A 14,568-nucleotide genomic window follows, 5' to 3' on the forward strand; every position below is an offset into this window, starting at 1 on the left:
GCTAAGTTTCGAATTACGTTTTCATTTATTTAATCAGACTGGATGCAGTGCTCGCCAGGAGAGGGGCCCAATGGAGCCTTTAGGGCTCCCCTGAGGAAATCATCACCAAGAAGAGGGGAGCTGCGGACTGTGCCATTATGATTGAACCTCGCGCGGGGGAATTATCCCGAAATCATCTCCTGGGAGCAAGGACAGCAAGGCCGTCTTCACCAGGGAGTCCATTCGGCGAAGTCGGCGATGATGAGCCTGTCGACCCCAAACCCGAGACGCGCCTGCAGATAAACGGCAGTGACCCGCCTTGGAAGAGTCAGCCATCCCCGGCGCTGCTTTTCACGTCTTCCTGCTTCCGTAGCGAAAGGGAACTTGAACCACGGTGATTACCTGCATGTGCAGCGCAGACAGCTAGACACGGTACTTGTCACGTGTACCCACATCTCCTGGGACTGAGGCAGCGGGTCGTCCTCACAGCACCTCGGGGCCTCGCTGGGACCCTTCGTGGCCTGACCCCGACTCCTCTCTCCGCCCCTCCTGTCCGCTTCTTCCTGCAGGCCTGACGGGAGGGCCCCGAGGGCCCCACCTGTGTGCACCTGTCCCTGAGCGGTGTGCCCACGGGTGTCACGGGCTCGCCAATGGGACGCGCCGTGCCGGGGTGTCCCAGCCTCGGGCTGCATTACACACAGAGGTGATGGGAAGTCACTCCATGAGTCCATTACGTTGTGCAGGACCCCATCCTGGGGGTGGGGCAGTGGGGGCGAGGAGAGAGAGGGAGGGAGAGAGGGTGGGGGGGGAGACCTGCCCCTCCCGACTCTGCAGAAGGGAGCTGTGCTCTGGGGAGGGGGCCACGGAGACAGGCACGCAGCAGGGACGGCAGGTGGCACCCGGACGCTGTGCGGGGTCCCTGCCATCAACCAGCAGGAGGACGGGCACCTCGGCCAGACGCCCGCAGACAGTGACTTGCAGGGGTCACACCCACACCCTGAACAGCACGAACAGGATGTCCTTCCCCCCCTCCCCCCGCAGCCTCCGGAGGGGCAGGTGTGGGGCCTGAGGCCCCAGTCCAGCCGGCAAGGTCGCAGGCCGAGGGCCAGCTAGTGGCAGCCAGACTCCCGACTCTGACAGCGTGGGCTGCTGTGAGCCGTCGAGGGGGTGGCCCTGTCTCTCTCAGCGGCAGAAGACGGAGGATGCCTTCAGTCCCCCGAGCACAGGACACTGCCACACCTCCGGCCAGGGTTCCCGGGGCCCCGTCCTCCCCACCGCCCCTGACAGGCAGCCCCCCGTGCCCGGCCGAAGTGCCGCTTTGGGGTCTTCTCTTCGAAGACGGTCCCGGCCCGAGCTGCAGAGGCAGACACTCCTCTTCCCGGCCCCAAAGAACGGTCAGACGCGGGGCCCGGCCCGGCTCGGCCGTGCTGAGGGCCTGCGTCCCCACCTCCGCCCACGCTGTGCCCGTGCAGGCAGGGAGCTGCCCTCACGCAGAAATGCACGCGAATCACGGCCTCAATGTGCGAAGGGAGGAACCTCGATCGCCTTCCGTCTCCCCACCCCCGGGTGCGCGTGCTGGGCACAGGTGTGTCTCACCCCCAGGTGCGTATGCTGGGCACAGGTGTCTCCCCACCCCCAGGTGCGCGTGCTGGGTACAGGTGTCTCTGCACCCCCAGGTGCGCGTGCTGGGCACAGGTGTCTCTGCACCCCCGGGTGCGCGTGCTGGGCACAGGTGTATGTGTATCAAAGGGGCCTGGCGTCGCTGTCCCCTGCGATAGCACCTACTGCAGTGCAGTGACTGTGATGATGCCCGGCGCCGACGGACACGACGCCCCAGGCACAGTCAGGTCGGAGCTCAGGGCTGGTGCCGCTCAGAGCCCGTGTCCCCTGACGACAAAGGGTGGCGTCGGCTCTGCCCGGGCCCCAAACCCGTGTTTTATCGCAATTTCTCGCTGCCTCCCCAAACAGAACGTGAATGCCTGACAAGAACCCCAAGTTGGATGTCTGTAGACACAATTATACTGGTGAGTGGCAGAATTACAATAACGATAACAGCGACTTACTGTGCACGGGTAGAAAAATGCTCACGGTAAGTTGCTGTTTTGTGCATTATTTATCGTACGGACGTGCTTGGAGTGACATGAGCACAGACTGACAACGCGTTCACGTGAGCGAAACAGCAGGGCTGGAGCCCGAACCTCCCCAGCGCACCCCACAGGGAAAGGTCGACGGAACCCGGAACCCGGGAGCGGCAGGCGCTGGTTTGCGGAGGAGCCGGGACGCACAGGCTCCGGAGCCAGGCGCTGACGCGGGTGCTGCGCCCGGGAACGCCCACCAGGGGGAGCTTCCGGGAGGCCCACGGGGCGAGGGGAGGCCAGAGGCCGCCCGGGCACATCATGACCACGACCACGGGCACGGGTACCGCTCCACCCTCTGCGTTTCCCCCACGCGTGGGCCTCTCCTCAGCATTTCCTTAAAGATTAAAGAGGGGCGAGTCTCATTTCAAAAGGGCTAATAAATAATTTAGGTATCTTAATTCCGTATGTTATCATTTTGCATTGTCCTTAAGAAAACTGCAGGACCTGGAGAATGAAACGGACCTTCCTACACCGCAGAAAACACGCATCTCCCCTCTGCGCGCTTGGCTCGCGGCTCCTTTCAGTAACAATGTTTCCGTCGCAGTTTGGGACGTAAGTTACACACAATACGATGCAGCCAACCAAACAGCAGCGTTGTTGTCGCCTGAATCACAGAGCCATCAAAGAGGATAGATGCATTTCTGCCCTGAGATGGAAGGCAGTATGTTAATCCAGAAGGCTTAGAAAATAAAACACCGACAAGACGAACACACCTCGTCGGCCAGGCAGTGATTTAAAATCAAGAGCAGCCCCGGAAGCGAGCTGCAGCCTCTGACAGATCCGAGCGATCACAGGTGCTGATGAGCTCTCCAGCCACGGGCTGTCTTCTCTCTGTTGATACTGAAATCACGGGAATTGCAACGGTAAATCCTCCCGGTGATACGCAATCCTCCAGCAACTTGCTGAACAAAACACAGGTCCCCCTGTCGACGCACTGCCAGACGGACGCACTGCCAGATGGACAGACGGACAGATAGGGTCGGGATGGGGAGGCCGGGTGTGGGGGCTGGCGCCTGCGGGCCGCGCTCGGGCCCAGACGGGACACCAGCGTCACGTGCTCCCGGGGTCCCTGTGTCTCCTGGGGCTGGAGGGGCTTCTGGGGAATGGCAGGGAGCAGAGTCGGGCTCCTCAAAGGACGGCAGATAGTGAGAAAGTTTCCTTTCAAAAGTGAAAAATTTTAAAATAAAGTTAACCTACTTTTTTAAAAAAAAACTTCATATGGACCAGGGTGTGCCTTCTAAGCTCGTAATGCTGCGTGATTTACGGAACCCCCAGGACATCCCTGTGAGGCAAGCAGCGTCACTGTCACCCACAGAGCAGGGGACGGCTTCCTCAGGCTGAGGCCAGCCCGGGGTTAGGAGTCGCTGCCGGGATTCACAGTTAGACACGCGGGACTTCGGTGCCGCTTAACCAGCCACTGAAGGAATCTATTTAAACATGAACTCGCCAACGCCGATGTTGACTTTTGTCCATTTTGATTTATTGAAATATACACTGATGTCACTACTGTCTTTAAGGACTAACCCTCGGGCAGGACTTCATGTTAAAAAATTATAATCAGACGTCCTAGGCTTTGGAGACATTACACTGAGTTTCCCTTACTTATGTAAACACACTAGACACGCCTATTTAGGAAACTTCCATAGTGTTGCAAAAGCGTGTGTGTTCACACAGCTTGTGGGCCGCAAGGGCTGGGCTGAGGCCCCCAGGCACCGAATAAACAAATCACCCGAGACGTTTTACACGAGTCGAATCCCCAGCGAGTTCACTGTTTGGTGTGCTAGCTCCCGTGTCCTCTGTGTGCTTAGTGACATGGGCGTGTCACACGGGTGTGTAACACGGGCGGTCACGAGTACCGAATGTTAGCACAGATATCGGGGTGGACCTGAATAGCAAGTGTTTTCATCGACCCCCAGTGACTGGGGGTGATTTTCAAGGTTGGCTTTCTTTTCTCAGCTCCCTCTTCTTTGGAAATGTTACACAACGCTAACATTCTCCTTAAAGTACTAAAAAAAAAATCTTTGACATTATAAGCACATAGATACATTGTTCTATTATTTTGAGAGATATTTATTTTTAAAAAGGCAAATTCCAGGGAAAAAATCTTTACTTCGCAAAATCAGAACCAGAGCCAATTTTTAAAGTAATTGCACTTTAGAGGAAGGTCGCTTTTCAGTGCGTATAGGCAGCGCACGTAAGCGATCACGTACACCCCAAAATGCAGACCTCCACCTGCCCCGCAGCAGAGCTAATGGACGGACACGCGCGCGCGCATCGATCGCAGAGGCGGCGTCTCAATTACCCGGCGCTCCATCGACTTCCTTTCAGGACGCCCGATGTCTCTTCCAGCGGGATCAATGAGCTGCTCCGCCAGACAGCTGGCCGGCCCACTGGCCACCCCCGAGCGGCGCTCCGCCCGCGTGGGGTCAGCGCCACGAGTCCGGGCTCAGGGGACTGACGTGCGGGGAGTGGGAGGACACGCGTGTGTGTGCAGGCCGGACTGGGTCCTCACGCGGCCCGTCCCCGAGGGCGGAGCGGAGACGCGGCCCCCTGCTGGAGAGCGTGGTCACTGCGCCAAACCCCGGTTTCCTGAACAAGATTGCTCTCGGGGAAGGCCACCGCTTGAAACACGCGGATGCATAAACACGAGCACGCAGGCCCTGGATGCGGGCCGAGGTGAGGGGGCCCCGGCCCCCGCCGCCCCACGATGCGCCTCTGCAGCCCACGGCGGGGGCGGGTTCGGCCGGCAAGCCCAGCCGTCTCCCCCACGGCGCACTGCGCCACGCGGAGCGCTGCACGGCCCAGTGCCGCCGGGGGCGCCAGACGCGCAGTGAGGCTGGTGCGAACCCGGAGGAGGTTCCCTCCGTGAAGGTACGTGTTTGGACTGAAACCACTTCGGCACGTAGTTACTAATTTAGAAACCGACTTAGACATTTCATATCGCCTTCCTCCGAGAGCTTCAGCTTCTTTGGCGCGCACACACGTCTCACTTTCCCGCTTGTTTGTGCTACACGTGCGTGTGTGAGTTGACGCGTACATTGACGCGACGTCGCCTTCTAACGTCAGCATAAAAACGGCGACGACGCTGACGTGCTGTTTGCTCTCCTCCCCCGCCCGGCCGCTCAGTGCAAGTGGCAGGAGCATCTGCCCGCTTTACATCTGAGCACTTCTCGTCCAGCCGTTCACATATGGAAACATTTTATCTATCGAAAATCCCTTTCCTCCTATAACTCCTTCGTCTCAAAGTCAGGGCATTACCTTTATTTTTCAAAAATTGTGTTTGTACATAGACTATATCACTTTGTGTTTAATATCCAGTATTTCAGGGAGCTCGGTGGTGAGAAAACCCCCCCTCGCCTGAAGCCGCCCACCTCAGGGTCCTGCTGCGTAGGATCAGGTGACGCTCTGTGCCACGCGCCTGAGTCAGGGGCTCCGGGGGGAGGGGACCCTGGTCCCCCAGGGCCTCGGCCTGATGGAGAGCATGTGCGCCGCCCTGTTCGGCACAGTGCCCACCAGCCACGTGGGACTGCTGGGTGCGTGACTCAGGGTTGCTGTGTTTGAGGAACTGCGTTTTATATTGTATTGCATTTTGATTAATTCGCTCTGGCTACCATACTGGGAAGCTCAGCATGTGAGTCGCTGAGTTCTTACCATTACTGTTAACCACACACAGAGCCGAACTTGAAGGGGACGCCTACAAAATGATCGACACACAAGTATCAAAAGTATCGGAACACTGTCACACACAGGTTTGAGTTTTATCAGAACAAAAGAGCCACTCAAACCACCGGAAGCAAGCATCAGAATTCCAGAAATGTAGCATCGTTATCCTGTGTGTGGAGGATACGGAAACCCCAAGGGAAAGATACCGCCCTGAGCACCAAACTGAGCACTTCGCCACCGGAGTCCCAGGAGACGAACAGGGAAACCAGACGGAGACGCTGCCGGTTTTCACCGACACGCTCCACGCTCCGTCCGAGGCGGCCCCTGCTGAGCACCACACTGCCGTGGGGGCGGGAGGAGGTCGGAGCTCTGCATCTGAGGAGATGGGTACCCAGTTGTCCCCCCCATGGTGACTGCCCCAGGCAGCGAGGTGCCGCACCGAGGGCACAGCAGGACCTCACATTCAGGGACATTTCCTGTGGGCAGGGGGCTGTCCCACCTGAGCCGTGCTGCCTCGGCGGTGACCTGCCCACGTTTTCCCTTAGAAAGCCTTCCTGTCTCACTGGCAAATATCAGTGCGCTGTTCTGAAATGTCATCACCCCCCCCCCGCCCCGGCCCACCACCGAACGTCCCTCCATTTCACCAGCACCGAGTCAGCAGTCGGCACAACGACACGGTGTCACAGACGAGTAAGCGAACTTGCGGTTCACTTCTGAGGGCGGGCACCCACGGAATCCGTCCTCCGAAACTGGGAACGTGCCCACTTCCGTCGGCTTCTCCAGGAGAGGGGACGCCCAGCCGGCGGCGCGGACGCCTGCAGGAGGGAGGGAGGCCAGCGCGTCGTCCGGTCGGGGCGCTGTGCCCGCCGCACTGAGCTCTCTGGAGCCCGACGCTTTTATGGGTAGAAACACTGAGTCTGAGTTCTGGGGGTGAGGCTGCAACCAGAACTCTCCCTGCACGAAAAGGCCGCCATCTTTATGTGCTGCCAATGAGTGCTGGTTACAATAGTAACATCAAAGGCTTTCTTCAGAAACGAAAGGAAATATTACACTTGACCGCTGTCGAAGGAGACCCTTACAAAGTCAATGCAAAGGCACCTGAAAAGGGAGAGGTCAGCGGGAGAAAACCGACGAGGTTCCTCTAGAGAGAGCTGGGTCAGCATCGGGGACAAGCGTGGAGCTGGGCAGCGGATGAAGGGAGGTGAGAAAACGTGCGTGTGGAAAAGGAGGCGGCTGTGAAGGGACCGGGGTGAAGCGCAGCGGGGCCGGTCGCAGACCAGCAGCAGGCCCACCTGGCAGCGGCCGCGGGAGCACCTGGACGCGCACGTCTGGCCAAAGCGAGCCCCTGCGCACCTGTCCCATCTGCACACCTGCTCCATCTGCGTACCTGCCCCATCTGCACACCTGCCCACCCTGCACACCTGTCCTATCTATGTACCTGGCCCATCTGCACACCTGTCCCATCTGCACACCTGTCCCATCTATGTACCTGCCCTGTCCGCACACCTGTCCGCACACCTGCCCGCCCTGCGCACCTGCCCCGTCTGAGCACCTGCCTCACCTCAGTGGGCCGAGCCTGCTCCACCTGTCTTTCTCACTTCCCCAAACCTCAGCCAAGCCTGATACGCCAACTTCGCCGAGGACATGTCCATCGTCGGCCCCCTCACCACCCCCGTGTGCCCACGGGGTCCCTAAGCCACCGGCCTCCCCTCTGGCTCCTCTTGGGGTCTCATCACAACGACTACGTTCCGGGGCCTGGAAGCGTCCTGTCAGGACACACACACGAGTCCACTCCCACCGGACACACTCAAGGACCCCGCTGCGTCATGGCCCCGGGATAAAACTCTCTGGGCCGTGAGGACGACTCGGGTCGGAGTCACGTAACAGCATCCCCAGGCTGTGCCTCTCACACTGACAGGTGCACTCAGTAAATACGTAAATATTCACACACGTGCACACCTCTGCCCACGTCTGCCTTTAAGATTCATATGGTTGAGCAAAATACTCGATACTTTTGTTCCCACCACGTAACATTCATTCCCTCGATAAACAATGAATGACTTCCTGTTATGTTCCAGACGCTGTTTGGGGCACTCGATTGTCAGGAGAAAACGTTAAAGTTTCCGACGTTACACAGACAGGAACGGCACAGGGACTGTTACACACCAAGGCCGTCAGCACCTGTAAGCCACATGGACTGTGGACCCGATCTTCAGTAAAGGTGCTGATGGATAAAAGGTGGGAGAGACACGCCGTGGTTTCCACGTCGGTTACTTACCCGTGGATTGGGAGTGAGTTTTCCTTCGTCTTCACTGTGTCCTGCACTTCGAACCTCACTGACTGAGCGTGAGTTGCTCCGACCCTGTGGAAGCAGAGGGGGGAGGATGGGTGAACCGCTGCGACAGCGCGGGAGAGACAGCATTCCTCCAAGGAAGCCTTGCTGGAGTGTAGGGTGTCCTTCGGCGTCTTTCCCAAACCATCAATACTCTGTTTACAAAGATGCGCTTTGTCAGCGGCTTAGTGCGGTGCTGTGGGAAGCTGCTTTTCAGACGCACGCACGGGAAAGGCCGTTTTTCTTTCCCAAACATGCCCCCCCCCCACACCCCACCACACGGACAAGGCGGGGTTTGAAGGGAAATGCCACCCTCGGAGGCGGGCCAAGGAGATGCTGCAGCTGCCTGGGCTCGGGAGCGGAGCAGTCTCGGATGCCAGGTCCGTTAGCAAGGGAGAGATAAACGGAAGAAAAGGGATAAAGTGTGACTACATCAGAACAGATACTGACCTCATAAAATAATAAGAATAGTGTGCTGCAGGGTGAAAACGCTATGTACACAATAGTTGCATGGAGTAATGAGTGGGTCTGGGCCCTACTTTCTGGAAGAGGAAGTCAGTGGTTCACTAAAGGACTCAAGGACACGGACCGGGGTGTGGTGATTGCAGGGGGTGGGGGAGGGGGTGGGGGAGGGTGGGAGAGGTGGGGGTGGGAGAGGGTGGAAGAGGGATGCGTGGCAATGGAAAAAATACAATAAAAATAAATTTAAAAAATAAAAATAAGCCCTGGCTGGCGTAGCTCAGTGGATTGAGCGCGGGCTGGGAACCAAAGTGTCCCAGGTTCGATTCCCAGCCAGGGTACATTCCTGGGTTGCAGGCCATAACCCCCAGCAACCGCACATATCTATCTCTATTTCTCTCTCTCCCCCTCCCTTCCTTCCCTAAAAATAAATAAATAAAATCTTTAAAAAAAAAAAATAAAAATAAAAATAAAAGGGTAAAGAAGCCAGGGAAAACATTTGACAAGTTTTATATTTCCATTGTAACTTCTAGAGATCTATGGCAGATATATATATATATATCATTTATCTATTTTATATATATTGTATGTAATATATTATATATTACAGGTGTATTATGTATATTCAAAGTAGGAGGCGAGAAAATAATGAAAAGAGTGGAGGCAATCGGTCCCAAGAGTCAGGTGGGGGGTGGGGGAGGCGAGAGAGGAAGTAAAACAAACACAAAACTCAAAATTGGACGATAAAGAAAAACGCAAATATATTCGTACTTACATTGCCTGCAAATGGATGACGTGTTCCCTCGAAAGTTCAACATCATCGGGCTGGGCTCCTGACTCGTCAGGAGCGAGAAGGAGTGAGCGCACGGGGCGGGGAACGACGAACTAGGCAAACTCGGGCCCAAGGCAGCCCTGGCGCCGCTGCGCGGGCGGAAACCCGAACCTTTCTCAGGCCCGGCCACCAGGGTGCGCCCTCCCTCGCCGCCCCGGCGGCCGACGCCGGGATTCACGGAGTTCGGGCTCCGCGGGGCACGACGGTCCTTTTCAGCCTCGCCCAGAACAGGGTTGCTGACTTACCCCCAACATCCGCGAGGAAAGTACCCCAAATAACCCTAAATAATTAAAAGCACGAAATCCAATCTCCCAGAGGCAAATAGGCCGTCCCCCCTCTCCGCGGGGCCCCACGGTATCTGCCCCCCGCGAGGGGGCGCTCTGCCCCAGAGGGGATCCCTGTGCCGGAACCGACCCCCGCCCCCCCTGGGTGGCGGCGACACCGCGGGGCGACCGCGCACGGCCCCCTCCACCGGCCAGCCCGCTCTGTGTGTCGCCAGTGCCCAGCTGGATTTGACACTTAATTTCTTTAAAAAAGCGTCTTAACACAGGTCCACCGGAGAAGCCAGGCTGCCGCCACAAAATCAATTTTGTCTTATTTAAAGCTGCCACCCACGGGTGCCCGGAAGGCAGCGTTTTTATGAGAAAAGCGTCCCCGCGGTCCCCGCAGGAGCAGGGAGCGCGAGGAACCCGGCGCGCCGGGCCCGCGGCGGGGCGCTGGGCTGGGCGGAGGACGGACTGGACGCCGGATGGACTGGACGCGGTCTCCCGTCCCGCGGTGTCTCCCTCGGGGGGGGGGGGGGGGGGGCGCGGCCGCAGGTGCTGCTGCAGGCTGGTGCCACAGCTGGTCCCCTAATGCTCCGCCCTTCCCAAAAACATCCACTGCTCCGGGCAGAGTGGCAGAGACGGGGAGAGGACGTGGAGGGACCCGCCTGCGTGTTGTGGTCCCTGAAGAGCCAACGTCACCTCCACTCGGGTCCCCCTGGGCACACGCCCATCATTCCCTCCGTCTCTCTGCTCTGCACGCGGGAAAGGGGGCCACAGGTGGCCCAGAAAGAATGGCGAGCATGTGCGTCCCTGGGGACCTGAGGGGCCCCGGCCACGACACCATCGCCAGGGCCTCCCAGCCCGTCCCACGCTGACCGGGGGCCCTGAGCACAGGGCAGGCAGAGGGCGGCCCTGGGCGGCACGCACAGATGTGAGAAGCCGTCGTGTGAGGCTGAGGATTTCTTTGTTCCGGGCCCGCTGAGACCGAGGTCTGACTTGCCAGGGACGCGGGGAGAGCATGTCAACACGCTCTGTTGTTCAGGGGAGAAGCGGGAGCAGCGAACTGCACAGGAGTCCGGCAGACGTGAGCTGTTCCGGCACCCTCGCCCGCGCGGGCGGGGACGCACCGGGTCCCCCAGAGGGGTGGCGGGGCCGTGTCGCGAGGGCTTCGCCTTGGTCCCGGACTCCCGGAAATGTTTCTAAATGCCTTGGGTTCAGAGGCAGGCATTCTGTTGACCAAACCGTGACTGCCACCAAGTGGGCTAAGACGAACACGTGCACAGAACCGGACGTGGCCGAGGGGACGCACCCAGCACCTTTCCCACGTGGTTCACTGAGTGAGTAGCCCGGCGCACCGCCTTCCACCGCGCTGCGCTCCACTGCACCCACGGGCGAGTGTGTGCCAGTCAAAGGCCAGACTGTCCACCAGCAAAGGATGACACCTCTCTTCATGGGGGTGGTCCGGAGCCGGACTGAACCCGCATTTCCCCCGGGTGCGCCCGTGAACGCGCTGGAGTTCGTGTGGATCGGCAGGCTCCGGCCCTTGGTCCGAGCGCACCCACACCGAGTGCTGAGCAACAGCTGATGAACAGCGTTGGGGAACTTGACCCCACCGCGGGCCGGGCGGCAAGACCCGAGTTTCAGTGGATCATACATTCCAAGGAGCTATGAATTCACCCTAGAAAAGAGCCAGAGCAGACTTGAGGTGCATAAACAGAAATAGAGTGTGTTCTCGAGGAAATAAGTAGTTCGGAATGCTGCGCTCCGACAAGGGCCTGCTCGGGGAAGCCTTCATGCCCGGCCACGTCTCAGGGAGGGAGGGCGATGGCGAGCGGGGAGCACCCTGAGGAGCGACTGTGGTCCTCACGGTGGGAACTGCGTTGTGAGGAGTCGCTGGGTGGGTCGGAAATGTGTGGGGTAGGGGAGGAAACATCAGGAGGTTGTTTCCTGTGAGCGAGGGCCAGCCCTAACCCCGCTCCAACCCCCCTCCCCCACCGTGTCGTCCTACATCAGGGTCGTGTGGCCACGTCACGGCGCTCAGGTTCTCGCTGTTATTACCACCACCGTGTTGGATTGTTATGAGAACGATGGCGGCAGGGACAGCTACGGCGGCAAAGCGAGGTGCCAGCAGTTTGCCAGGACTGTCCCGGGCACCGCGAGCACGGGACACGAGTGGGGGCAGCACACGGAGAGGTCATGAAGTGCACACACAGCCACGTTGCTAAGAAGTGCCAGAACTTGGGTTGGAGCTGAGAAGTCCGACGGCCCCGTTCTGCTGGGAGCACCCTAACGTGGCCGTTCTGGGCGGGGGAGAATATTCTGGACGCTCCATCCAACTCCCCCAGCGTCAGCCACACTCGAGAACCGGATGTCCAGGCCGGGAACGGTCGAGAGCAGAACAGGTCTCGCCGCGGCAGGCGGGTCGTTTAGAACCTCCACACGCACTGAGAGTTCAGAGCAGGCGACTGCCCGTGTGTCCTCCACTTCCGAAGTGCTGTGACCCAGTCGTGCGCGTAACTCTCTCTGCCTTCGCTTCATGCAGGCGCCTGGACAGCTGCCCTCGGCAGGGGCGGGGCTGAGTCCTCAGCACCCGCTCGAGGAGCAGCCGGGGCCTGGAGACGCCGGCGTACCCGCGTTGCCGTCCTCGCCGCTTCTGTGGGACAACGTCTGCTGGCTCTCCTGCCCCCGGCCCCCGCCGTCCTCCGCCGTCCTCCTGCGAGCGCTCCCCCGCCCACCCCGCTGCGACACCCTCCTTGACTCTCCAGGTGACGCGCTCACTTCACCTGCCGACCACACTGTGTGTGTCAGCTGTTGGTCACACGCTGGTGTAGGTTTTGCTGTCAGGGTAACATTCAGGTGTGACTAGTATTTACAATCGACTGGCTCTAAACAAAGCAGATCAGCCTCCCCGATGGGGGGCGGGGCAGGGGGTGGGGGGCGGGGCAGGGGGTGGGGGGCACATCCAGGCAGTTCAGCCGATGTTATCCATCGCTTATGAACGGAGTCACCCCCGAATCACACCTGAGGCTGGACGTTTCAGGCTCTCCCGCCCACCACGCACGCAGTTCCCTGAACAGTGGAGGTGCGGGGCCCCACTCTCGTCCTGGCTCAGCTCTGAGGACACTGGGCTTCGGAAGGGGTCCCCGGTTACTCGCTCAGCCGGCCTGCCACGTGTCCGGTCGGCGGCGCATCCGGTGGGCACGTGATCACGTCACGCGCCCGGAGGAACCTGGACCTGAGGGCTTCAACACGGCCATAAATACGACATTAAACAGCCATTGATTTCCAATACTCCGCTGCACGGCAACACCATTTTTCACTCCAGGTAATGATGTGCTTGAGTCAAGTTAAAAAGTTATCTAAATGCTGAATATAAAAATGAATATTTAAAGAGTTGAGTATCAACTCTTCCTATAAGGCAAACTCAGAAAATAAATCATGTGTGTACGTTTGTTATAGATGCATACACACTTTTTGATGCATTTTGAAATTGTGAGAAACTAGGAAGGTCGCTTAATAAAAACCTGAAAGTTTTTGCTAAAGCAGTAAAACACCCTTTGTAGACTCTCACTCAAGGCTGAGAGCCTAGGTGTGGGACGGAAATCTCTGGAATTTCGCTATTGTTTTCTTTTGTAAAATACACGTACTCACACGTGCTCCAAATGTCACAGGCTTGTAGCCAACCACAGAAACAACCAAGCTGATGCATACAAAAGCTCCTTTATACAGCGATACTTAAATAGATTGGGTTGGCCCAAAAGTCTGTTTAGGTTTTTATGCACAAGAAGACACATCTTCCATCTTCCCCAGTCACTGCCGAGCTGGGCGTCGTGAGTGTGTCGGTGACCTCCGACACCGCACAGCCCTGACCGTCCCCCAGTCACACTGACCGTCCTCCGGTGCCGTCTCCACCGGGTCTCCGTCGCCTCGGCCAGTCCTCCCACCCGGGAGCATCGTCGTCCAGACGGAAGCCTCCGGCATGAACCTTGCAAACCTCTTCCGACACGTGGGCTGGGCCGCAGCACCTCCTCCACGCACGGCACAGACCCTCGCGTGTGGCGTTTCAGTCGTGTTTTCGCCTTTCTTGAAACAATAAAGCACCTGGGCCAAGAATGTTGTGTGTTTTCTTCCATCTTCGACATTAAAATGGTTGCGCCCAAGTTCACCAGTTTTGATACTTTTTTTAAACACACCCTGTTTCAGACGAAGCGGCAGACGACCCAGTGCTCCTGGAGCCGGCCCCGGACAGCAGGGACAGACGTGCTGGCCAGCCCAGGCATCACCGTATCGTATCCAGCAGTGACAGGCTACCCTTTGTGACTTTCTCCATTACTGCCGTGACGTAAATCCGATGAAGGTGAATTTTTAAAATCATGCTTGTAAAAGCTAATGTGTTTTTGATGGCGAAGCAACGTTCCAAAGCCAGAGGCATTTGGCGCTGTGACAGAACAGCACTCAGAGGTCGGGTCGAGGTGCTGCCATCGATAAATCCGTTTGACGCACTGACACTCGGTGAAACGCTGGAAAAGAAAATAAGCCCGAGACATGGGATTTCGACCTAAATCAGCGTCTCCACTATTTCAGGGGAGCCTGGGCACTGCGGAGGGAGCTGTAGGGCAGGGCCCGCCCCCACCTCCGGGGACAGTGCCCCCACCTCCGGGACGATGCCCCCACAGTGTGGGCGCCCGGCTGCGGCTGCCGGGAAGCTGACCTCTCAGGACCCCAGGGATTTGGTGCCGTCGGCTGCTCTCCGAGCACCGAGCCCCAGCAACAGGGCGGCTGTGCTGACAAGCCAGCAGGCCCCCGGCAGAACCGCCAGCTCTGGTTCTCTGACACTCGGAACCAGCCACCTGGGTCTCACGATGGGCCACTTCCCGGCTCCCTCCCCACATCACTCGG

The sequence above is a fragment of the Phyllostomus discolor genome, chromosome 8 (genome assembly GCF_004126475.2).
Source record: "Phyllostomus discolor isolate MPI-MPIP mPhyDis1 chromosome 8, mPhyDis1.pri.v3, whole genome shotgun sequence".
Taxonomy (NCBI): domain Eukaryota; kingdom Metazoa; phylum Chordata; class Mammalia; order Chiroptera; family Phyllostomidae; genus Phyllostomus; species Phyllostomus discolor.